We start from the raw sequence: 12137 nt of genomic DNA on the forward strand, positions 1-12137 counted from the left end.
AAACATGTCACTCTGTATAATGATACTGAGTATCTATACACTGATAAGAAACATGTTGCTCTGTATAATAATACCGAGTATCTATACACTGATAATAAACATGTCGCTCTGTATAATAATACCGAGTATCTATACACTGATAATAAACATGTCGCTCTGTATAATAATACCGAGTATCTATACACTGATAATAAACATGTCGCTCTGTATAATAATACCGAGTATCTATACACTGATAATAAACATGTCGCTCTGTATAATGATACTGGGTATCTATACACTGATAATAAACATGTCGCTCTGTATACTGATACTGAGTATCTATACACTGATAATAAACATGTCGCTCTGTATAATAATACCGAGTATCTATACACTGATAATAAACATGTCACTCTGTATAATGATACTGAGTATCTATACACTGATAAGAAACATGTCGCTCTGTATAATAATACCGAGTATCTATACACTGATAATAAACATGTCGCTCTGTATAATAATACAGAGTATCTATACACTGATAATAAACATCGCTCTGTATAAGAATACTGAGTGTCTATACACTGATAATAAACATCGCTCTGTATAATACTGAGTATCTATACACTGATAATAAACATGTCGCTCTGTATAATGATACTGAGTATCTATACACTGATAATAAACATGTCGCTCTGTATAATAATACTGAGTATCTATACACAGATAAGAAACATATCGCTCTGTATAATAATACCGAGTATCTATACACTGATAAGAAACATGTCGCTCTGTATAATGATACTGAGTATCTATACACTGATAATAAACATGTCGCTCTGTATAATAATACTGAATATCTATACACTGATAATAAACATATCGCTCTGTATAATAATAAAGAGTATCTATACACTGATAATAAACATGTCACTCTGTATAATGATACTGAGTATCTATACACTAATAAACATGTCGCTCTGTATAATGATACCGAGTATCTATACACTGATAATAAACATGTCGCTCTGTATAATAATACCGAGTATCTATACACTGATAATAAACATGTCACTCTGTATAATGATACTGAGTATCTATACACTGATAAGAAACATGTTGCTCTGTATAATGATACTGGGTATCTATACACTGATAATAAACATGTCGCTCTGTATACTGATACTGAGTATCTATACACTGATAATAAACATGTCGCTCTGTATAATAATACCGAGTATCTATACACTGATAATAAACATGTCACTCTGTATAATGATACTGAGTATCTATACACTGATAAGAAACATGTCGCTCTGTATAATAATACCGAGTATCTATACACTGATAATAAACATGTCGCTCTGTATAATAATACAGAGTATCTATACACTGATAATAAACATCGCTCTGTATAAGAATACTGAGTGTCTATACACTGATAATAAACATCGCTCTGTATAATACTGAGTATCTATACACTGATAATAAACATGTCGCTCTGTATAATGATACTGAGTATCTATACACTGATAATAAACATGTCGCTCTGTATAATAATACTGAGTATCTATACACAGATAAGAAACATATCGCTCTGTATAATAATACCGAGTATCTATACACTGATAATAAACATGTCGCTCTGTATAATGATACTGAGTATCTATACACTGATAATAAACATGTCGCTCTGTATAATAATACTGAATATCTATACACTGATAATAAACATATCGCTCTGTATAATAATAAAGAGTATCTATACACTGATAATAAACATGTCACTCTGTATAATGATACTGAGTATCTATACACTAATAAACATGTCGCTCTGTATAATGATACCGAGTATCTATACACTGATAATAAACATGTCGCTCTGTATAATACCGAGTATCTATACACTGATAATAAACATGTCACTCTGTATAATGATACTGAGTATCTATACACTGATAAGAAACATGTTGCTCTGTATAATAATACCGAGTATCTATACACTGATAATAAACATGTCGCTCTGTATAATAATACCGAGTATCTATACACTGATAATAAACATGTCGCTCTGTATAATAATACCGAGTATCTATACACTGATAATAAACATGTCGCTCTGTATAATAATACCGAGTATCTATACACTGATAATAAACATGTCGCTCTGTATAATGATACTGGGTATCTATACACTGATAATAAACATGTCGCTCTGTATAATGATACTGAGTATCTATACACTGATAATAAACATGTCGCTCTGTATAATAATACCGAGTATCTATACACTGATAATAAACATGTCGCTCTGTATAATAATACCGAGTATCTATACAGTAATAATAAACATGTCGCTCTGTATAATGATACTGAGTATCTATACACTGATAATAAACATGTCGCTCTGTATAATAATACTGAATATCTATACACTGATAATAAACATATCGCTCTGTATAATAATACCGAGTATCTATACACTGATAATAAACATGTCGCTCTGTATAATGATCTGAGTAGCTATACACTGATAATAAACATGTCACTCTGTATAATGATACTGAGTATCTATACACTGATAATAAACATGTCGCTCTGTATAATAATACCGAGTATCTATACACTGATAATAAACATGTCACTCTGTATAATACCGAAGAAAGGAACTGACCTAAAAGGTCAGAAGAGACAGGGCGCCCCCTGGTGGATAATAGTGAATACACATAAAATATAACTTTTAATAGTTTCTAATTGTAAAATATATAGTTGAAAAGGGTGCAGAACAACAAAAAATGATAAAATAAAAAATAGAGAGGTGAGGTATTAACTCCTTATTAGGGATACTAAACCTAAAGGTATCACCTAAATAGAAGTGATACAATCTTGAAAGGAAAATTAATCCCTATGATGTGCTTGTACAGTAGCTAAGAATGGTAGCAACTTGTTAAATCCTCCCTATTTGCTCTTAGATATATAGTATACCCCCAACAGGACCCTGGTTGATAAACACTGGGGAAAATCCTTGCAATATACAGTGTAGCAAGATTAAATGGTATCTGAGGGGGGAAAATAAATGAATAAATAGCCCTTCTGGAGCAGAAAGAGAGGAGCCTGTAATAAAGTTGCTAGTATAGCTCAGCTTAATAATGATTCCGAAGAGAAATGATACAAAGTTGATTGTCACTCTGTAATGGGTGAAATCTTAGAGTATAGCTCTGTTGAATGATAATTCCGAAAGGAAACGATACAAAGTTAATTGTCACTTTGTTATGGGTGAAATCTTTGTGGCAAACCTAGCCACTTCTGAACTGTTCCTGTCTAAAGGCTGTCCGTATTCCTTGCTGTACTCTGTATATAATTCTGCCTGTCTTATGTTGCCATTGGGATTCGTGTGTTAGCCGCCGTACGCAGCTAGCATCCAGATACTTCGTTTCACGATCAGCGGCTATCCGGGCTGTTCGTGAAACGAATACGGGCCCACCTGATAGCCCACCCACTTAGAGACGTGTGGCGCTCGTTAACTGATTGCAACAATGTTGCAATCGGTAATTAAAGGCTCTCCTAGGTGGCCGCCGTTCGACTACCGACCATGGGGCGGTCGGCCATCTTGGATCCTTTGTCTCTTCAGCGGTGTTCGGTCGTCGAGTGCCTGGAACTGAAAACGGCTACTCGATGATACGAACACCGCTGGACTTCCAGAGCGTTCGGGAGTTCCGCTCTCATCACATTATGTTCCCCATCGGTGTTCGGTAGTTTCAAACCGAACTCGATGGTTAAATATATTTTGTGCGGCATTCGGTTAGTTTAGCTGGGATCTGAGCGGTATTCTCACTAAATGTGCCCGCAGACCCCAGCTATCTACCGAACGGTTGTTCGTATAAAAGCGATTAATATTGTGTAAAATACAGATTTTTATGTGAATTGTCAGTTTTGCTGCACAAGGCTATAATCCACTTAACCGTCCATTTTAGTGGGAGTATCCCTCTCGTGCAGCAATGCCGGTTGGGATAATCCTGTTGCCTGATGGGAGAAATCCACTGCAACATCTGTAAGTAAACCCCTTGCATGGGGAACTGCATAAATATGGAAGTCTGTGAATAAAGCCAGTTAGTTGACTCCCAGACTGTGTTTCGTCCGGTTATTGGGAGGATTGGGATATTGCCTTGCTTTCTAGTGCTGACTGTGGATTTTCCTGTGATACCAGCGGAGATCGTGGATTATACTACTGCACTCCGCTACAATCTTAGTATATAAGGTAGGTATGGTAAGGTGATAGAGAGCAGATTCCCACGCCCCACACCCGAAACCAGAACCCCTAGAATGCTTAACGCAAACGCTTAAGATAGAAGCCCAAACCGGGCTAAAGAAAAATAATAATCGAGAAAGCTGGCTAAAGATGACTAAAGCTACGACAGCAGGAGTATAAACACCTCTCTAATCTAGCTACCTAACACGTGTTTTCCTGACATTATTCATGGCAGCATTTACTCATGGCAGCATTTACTCATGGGTTAGCTCCTCCCCTCACGGCAGAAAGTACAGGAAATAGAACTCTGAGACTGGTATAAATAGATCCTCCCCCTTCCCATCAGTCTTTTTTCCTGTCCTTCACAGCAGTTTGGAAGGAGTCTGCTTATGCAGGCCTAGAATTTTTATTTTATGCTCACCAGGCAATATTTTTGTAGCCATGCCGGGGTTCAGCCTCTAAGCCCTGAAGACCCAGCAAAGCACTATTGTTAATACTGCAAACCTGGGTACCCCCTTTAGTGACCGGGGGTCGGACCCAACCTCTCCCTTAAGGGATGAAAATGGTCCACTGCAAATGGTTCAGCCTCTTATCCCTGAATACCCAGAAAACAAGCCAGCTTGGGTACCCCATCAGGGGATGAATGTAATATACTGCCTACACGAAACCAGGCCTGGGTTCAGCCTCTTATCCCTGAAGACCCAGCAACAGGCCAGCTTGGGTACCCACTCAAGGGATGAATGTGATATACTGCCTACATGAAGCCAGGCCAGGGTTCAGCCTCTTATCGCTGAAGACCCAGCAAACAGCACATCTGTAAGAATTGCCAGCCTGGGTACCTACTTCAGAAACCAGGGGTCTGACCTATCTCTCTCTCTATCTCTGAAGTGATGACAGCGGTCCACTGCAAACATGAGGCCCAGGCGAGTCTAAGCCTTTATCCTTGAAGACCCAGTAAACAGCACTTCCATAAGGTGACTACCTGGGTATTCCTTTTCTATGTGTTCCACCTTGTATGGGGTTGGTTAAACCTCCTCCCAATGGTGATGATGGACGGCATATGGGGTACAGATGGAAGCCTATAGTTTAAACAGTTTAGGCTGTCAGTTGATCAAATCCCCATTTTGCCGCTGAAACACAGGCCTGCAGCTGTTCAGGTAAGTGCATTAGTAATTTAGATTAAAACTAGTATAGGCACCTGGGTCTCTGTTCTTTCAGTCCCTCCCAGCTGCTTACATTAGGCTTCCTTCTAACAAATAGGTCACATTTAGGAGGTTTGTGTGGTGAGCATTTAGGTAAGTTTATACATGAAAGGATGCTTGGTGCAAAAGAGTGCTGATAATGCAAGGAGGCATTGTGAAAACGAGTGCTGATAATGGATATCCTGGCTGTATAAAGTCTGCTGGAATTTCACACTCCTGAAGACAGAGAAATATCCAAGGTAAGAGAATTTTCCTGGGTGACTGATTTAAGTACACACATGTATATGATAGGTTTTAAAAACCTAACTCTAAGTCCACACACACTTGTTTCTATCAAGATATGTGGCATTGATTGCTGTTATCTGTGCATTATCGCAAATAAGCAGGCTTTTCCAGAAAGTGGAAGTATATACTGCATATGAGACCACGGGGCCTCAGTATCCATGCATAATCTGGTGGTGGTACAGCATCGGTATGTTTTCACTTTATGCTCTAACGTATGAACAGTGTGTCCAGTATATGCTCCATGTATGGGTTACTATAAGGACACGGCCTCAGTATATGTATCCACTATATGCTCTATGGAGGAGTTACTAGGATAAGGCCTCAGTATATGTATCCGCTATATGGTCTATATAAGAGTTACTGTGAGTACACCGCCTCAGTATAAGTATCCTCTATATGATATATATAGGAGTTTCTATTGAGACACAGCCTCAGTATATGTATCCACTATATGCTCTGTGTGAGTTTCTATTGAGACACAGCCTCAGTATATGTATCCACTATATGCTCTGTGTGAGTTTCTATGGGGACAGCCTCAGTATATGTATCCATTATATGCTCTATGTGTGAGTTACGAGGACGCTGCCTCAGTATATGTATCCATTATAGGCTCTATGTATGAGTTACAATGAGGGCGCTGCCTCAGTATATGTATCCATTATATGCTCTATGTGTGAGTTACGAGGACGCTGCCTCAGTTTATGTATACACTATATGCTCTATGTGTGAGTTACTGTGAGGACACAGCCTTAGTATGGGTATCCACTATAGGATATGTACATGAGTTAATATGGAGACACAGCCTCAGTTTATGTATGCACTATATGCTCTGTGTATCAATTATTATGAGGACACGGCCTCAGTATATGTATCTACTATAGGCCATATGTATGAGTTACTGTGAGGACACAGCCTCAGTATATGTACCCACTATAGGCTCTGTGTATGAATTACTATGAGGACATCGCCTCAGTATATGTACCCACTATAGGCTCTGTGTATGAATTACTATGAGGACATCGCCTCAGTATATGTACCCACTATAGCCTCTGTGTATGAATTACTATGAGGACACAGCCTCAGTATATATATCCACTATATTGTCTATGTATGAGTTACTGTGGTACCCACTATAGGCTCTGTGTATGAATTACTATGAAGACACGGCCTCAGTATATGTATCTACTATAGGCCATATGTATGAGTTACTGTGAGGACACAGCCTCAGTATATGTACCCACTATAGGCTCTGTGTATGAGTTACTATGAGGACATCGCCTCAGTATATGTACCCACTATAGGCTCTGTGTATGAATTACTATGAGGACACAGCCTCAGTATATATATCCACTATATTGTCTATGTATGAGTTACTGTGGTACCCACTATAGGCTCTGTGTATGAATTACTATGAAGACACGGCCTCAGTATATGTATCTACTATAGGCCATATGTATGAGTTACTGTGAGGACACAGCCTCAGTATATGTACCCACTATAGGCTCTGTGTATGAGTTACTATGAGGACATCGCCTCAGTATATGTACCCACTATAGGCTCTGTGTATGAATTACTATGAGGACACAGCCTCAGTATATATATCCACTATATTGTCTATGTATGAGTTGATCGTAAGTATCTGCCTCAGTTTGTGTTCTTTATTTGCTCTGAAAACAGAGCCTCAGTATATGTCCTCTACATGCTCTATATGTAAGTTGGTGTGGACATTGCTTCAGTGGATCTGTTCACTATATGCTTGATATATTAGTGGAAACACAATATTTGTGAATTATATAAGACACATCCTCTATGAGTCCACTCTGATAATGGTTCTATGTGTGGGTTATTTGTCACAACCTCAGTATATGTGAGTGGTATAATATGTGCATGAAGTTCTGTTGAAAACACAGCCTCAATTTATCGCTCTCATATAATCTTAATATGGGTGCAGGCACATTGTCACTGTATATAGCAGAGGTAGGCTATGTATGATTACTGTTTAAACAGACTCAGTATATGTAACTGATATATATGTGCATAGGGTGCTGTTAAGAAACATCCACAATGTATGTGATTCATATAATCTGATGCAGGTTGGTATTATTATATAACCCCAATTTATTCACAGCCTTGGTAGATTTAATATATCCGAATGATCTAAGGTCTGTTTTACGCTGAAATGTAATACAGCCCAATTCTAGCAAATGCACTGTTGTACTGGGTAAGTAACTAGTGCCTACTGTGGATTTTCTATTTCAGTTTTTTAATGAAGTAGATAAGGAAACATGCTGCTTTTTGGCTTTGTATTAGATTCCTTCTCCCACAGGTGTTTCAGGATAAGCAATTAACACATTCTACCACTTCAGATGGATTGCAGGTGTTTCTGAACCTGTCTGAGTGCCTCTCCCAGGAGAGAAGGAGACCTGAATTTCCAAAATGGAGCATGGTACTGTTTAACAAATTTAAGGCCTTTTTGTGTGCACTCCTATGTATTTATACATGAGACCATTTCTCAAAAGTTTTTCTATTGCCAGATATCCTTTCCTCTCTTATCAAGATAGGGAATGTTTTTTTTTTCTTCTTCAATTTTGGTGGCAGTGTTTAACCTTCAAATATATGCTGTTACTGATGCACAGCTTAGTAGATCATGCTGGTTGCAGGAGCACAAATTGGGCTATTAATCGTTCTCATAAGTAGGTAACTCTGAAGCCATTACCTGATTTAAAAGCTGTTCATATTGGCTTGTTTCTCTCCTGGTCTTAACTTTAGTATCATTTTATTTTTCCGCAAACTTCTACTCTGAAGAATTCACTACTTCTGGTCTGGTTTGTGCTTTTTATTCAGTTTTTTGCTCAATTCGCTGGAATTGGTTTAACATATTCTTTAGAACTGAGTACATTTCCTTAAAACATAATCTTTATAATTTGGAGAATGTACTAATTTTTATATGCAGTATTCTCTTTTATCCCTTGGGGACCTGAGAGTTTGGCAACCCCTTTAGGATATGTGAGGGGTGGCATGCATTTGGTTCGTAAGGAATTAATGTTCAGACATTTCTGACAAGATTCCTCTGTTGTGAAGGGGAATATTATTTCCTTTCTGCAATTAAAGGTATTCTTTTTGGCTCATATGATCCAGGTAAGTTTTCGATACTTTGTATTGCAAGTATTTTAATTGACACTGGGAGGTCTTTCTAGTCCAATGGGCCATTCTACCAGTTTTACTATTTCAGGTAAAATTCACCTGCTACCAGAACAAGAGAGGTAACCCCTTAACAGGTAACTCCATTACGGTCCTCTCTTCTGATATTCATGGGGATTCTTCTAGGGGTCCTTATATGTGGAATTTGCAACCAATGTATGGCTTTAAGTGGTTGATTCATCCTACATAATATAATGTAATGCAGCTTGTTGATGACAAACATTTGACTGATATGTTTTTACATGGTCTCTGTACCTAGATCGGTATAAGTTATGGTCACTCCTAACATTGCATTGATTTAATACTTGTGGATTATATACTTGTATTGGTGTTGATATCTTACAGATAATACAAACTGCTTATTATCGCCATAGGCTCTGCCACTAGTATTTCATCACTATATGAAGATAAGAGTAAGTAAGCTGTTGTTTATTCTCATAAGGATAACTGAATATCTTCTACTATCCTGCTTATTATGTGTCGGTTGCCACAATGGATCATGTGCCTCTGGTTACCACCTTCTCATCAGTATCCTGCCAATTACATATCTCCTACTTATGTTACACAACTGTCTCTAATAAATTTGATTATACTGTTTGCCATAATCTGTACTATTTACAATATGTTTCTTTGAATGTAGGTACTGATGTGATTGATCCTTAACTAATCTGTATATGATTCTTCTTGCCTTTGCCTAGATATGTCATTGGTTTAAACCTCTCCTGTGACTGATATTTACTGTATCAATTCATCCACGGTGTGAGGTATTGTTGTGAGCCTGATTTTTGCTATATATATATATTCGTTATTGCAGTGTTTTAATAACACTTATTTCTCTACTAGGCTCTGCCTCTTTCTGACAGGCAGGTATTGATTTGTTTCCTGTATCCACAGGTAAGTAGTTCACAAGGCAAGAGGAAGCAGTGTGAACCGTCCTTAATAATTACATCCAGGAAGTAATTGGATTCTCAGTGTAATTCTCCCCGTGTTTAATAGCATGGTGTGTCTGTTCTCATCCAACATTCTGTTATGCCTTTGTCAAGGTTCTGATCTGACGAGGTCATCAATTTGGTTTTAAATTTTATATCAAAATGGCATTATCCTTATCTAACTTAGGCTACCATGGCCTTAATTCCTTTCTGGCTATATCATTATTCATCATATTTCAGATATTGAATGTCAGGAGGTTGCTGGCCTTGCAGCCTCTATGTTAATTTACTTGTCTGAGCTGAATGTATGACAATATCCTATTGATGACTTGTTTGGCTTTTTTTTTTTTTTTAAAGTCTTCTAAGGTTCATGCAGCCCAATAATGTTTTTATAGCGATTAGCTATTTTTGAACTCTGTCCCTCCCTCTTTATATTCAGCTTGGGTATTACCCATGAGTAAATGCTGCAATGAATAATGGTCAGGAAAAAGGAAAATTTGCTTCATACTTACCGTAATTTTCTTTTCCTGATAATGTATTCATGGCAGCATTACGTTCCCACCCATATACTATAAGAGTTGTGTAGCTATATAACAAAGACTGCCTGATGGGAAGGGGGAGGATCTATTTATACCAGTTTCAGAGTTCTGTTTCCTGTCCTTTCTGCTGTGAGGGGAGGAGCTAACCCATGAGTAAATGCTGCCATGAGTAAATGCTGCCATGAATAATGATCAGAAAAAGAAAATTGCGGTAAGTATGAAGTAAATTTTCCTTTTTCGGCGCTGCTAAATGCGCCTTCTACTGAGGCTTACAGAAAGGACCTCGTTTGCTGGGCTCTTTTTTGTATCTCACTCTCGCCAATGAAATTAGGGGGGCGTGTGCTCACTGTTCGCGCCGAAAATGGAGCCCGAGCAGGCCACGCCCCCAAATTGACCTGTCACCGTGAGATTGGTTGACACCTAATCAACCTTCAGTCTATTAACTCTGTGTGGTCCGCAGTGAAAGTAGGTATTGCCACTGTACAGAGTTATTGGCAAAACAAGTTGAACCACACATGAATCTTGTTAGATAGAAATCTCAATAACATCAGAGGAGATGTCTCAAAGTATTAGAAGGTATAGAATAAGTCCAAACTACTCAGAGGTCCAGTGACAACTGGGGCACAGAGCCACTGACTTATTGTACCAATGTAGAACAAGATTCTCAGATATCATATTATGGTTCATAGGAATATTTCCCTCTTGTATTATTGTATTATTAGTACTGTATTGGACTAGTAATGTGTCAACTACTTGAGAAATATAAATGCAAAAGACCCGGCATGGTAAATTTTGTTGGAGCATAAAGAAAATGAACGGAGAAAATATTTACAAAAATGTGTGTATTTATATATAAAAGGATGAAAATAAAAAGCCAACTCCTTGGTGTTAACATTATTCGATAAAGGGAGTAAAGGTAAATCCCTCATTTAACCCATTGGGGGCCAGCGTTTTGAACCTGTGTATCCAATAGCACTCTCTTTTGAGGAGGGTGAGCTATAAGTCACCTCCTCTACGTCCCAAGAGTACTTTCTCGATCCCTGCAAATCTGATGCCCTCTGAGTCGCCATGGTGATGGCTTCGTATGTGTCTGGCCACTGGGGTATCCCTGGAATTCCTAGCGGAGTGTATATGCTCCATCACCCTCCTTTTCAGGGAGCGGATGGTTTTGCCCACATATCTGAGTCCGCATGTACATAGCAAGAGATAGATTAACCCCTTGGTGTTAAAGTGGATTAGGTGTCAACCAATCTCACGGTGACACGCCCCCCTAATTTCATTGGCGAGAGTGAGATACAAAAAAGAGCCCGGCAAACGAGGTCCTTTCTGTAAGCCTCAGTAGAAGGCGCATTTAGCAGTGCCGAAACACGTGTTAGGTAGCTAGATTAGAGACGTGTTTATACTCCTGCTGTCGTAGCTTTAGTCATCTTTAGCCAGCTTTCTCGATTATTATTTTTCTTTAGCCTGGTTTGGGCTTCTGTCTTAAGCGTTTGCGTTAAGCATTCTAGGGGTTCTGGTTTCGGGTGTGGGGCGTGGGAATCACCTTACCATACCTACCTTATATACTAAGATAACTTTGTATCATTTCCTTTCGGAATCATTATTAAGCTGAGCTATACTAGCAACTTTATTACAGGCTCCTCTCTTTCTGCTCCAGAAGGGCTATTTATTTTTACCCCTCAGATACCATTTAATCTTGCTACACTGTATATTGCAAAGATTTTCCCCAGTGTTTATCAACCAGGGTCCT

The sequence above is a fragment of the Pelobates fuscus genome, chromosome 1 (assembly GCF_036172605.1).
Source record: "Pelobates fuscus isolate aPelFus1 chromosome 1, aPelFus1.pri, whole genome shotgun sequence".
In the NCBI taxonomy this organism is placed as follows: Eukaryota; Metazoa; Chordata; class Amphibia; order Anura; family Pelobatidae; genus Pelobates; species Pelobates fuscus.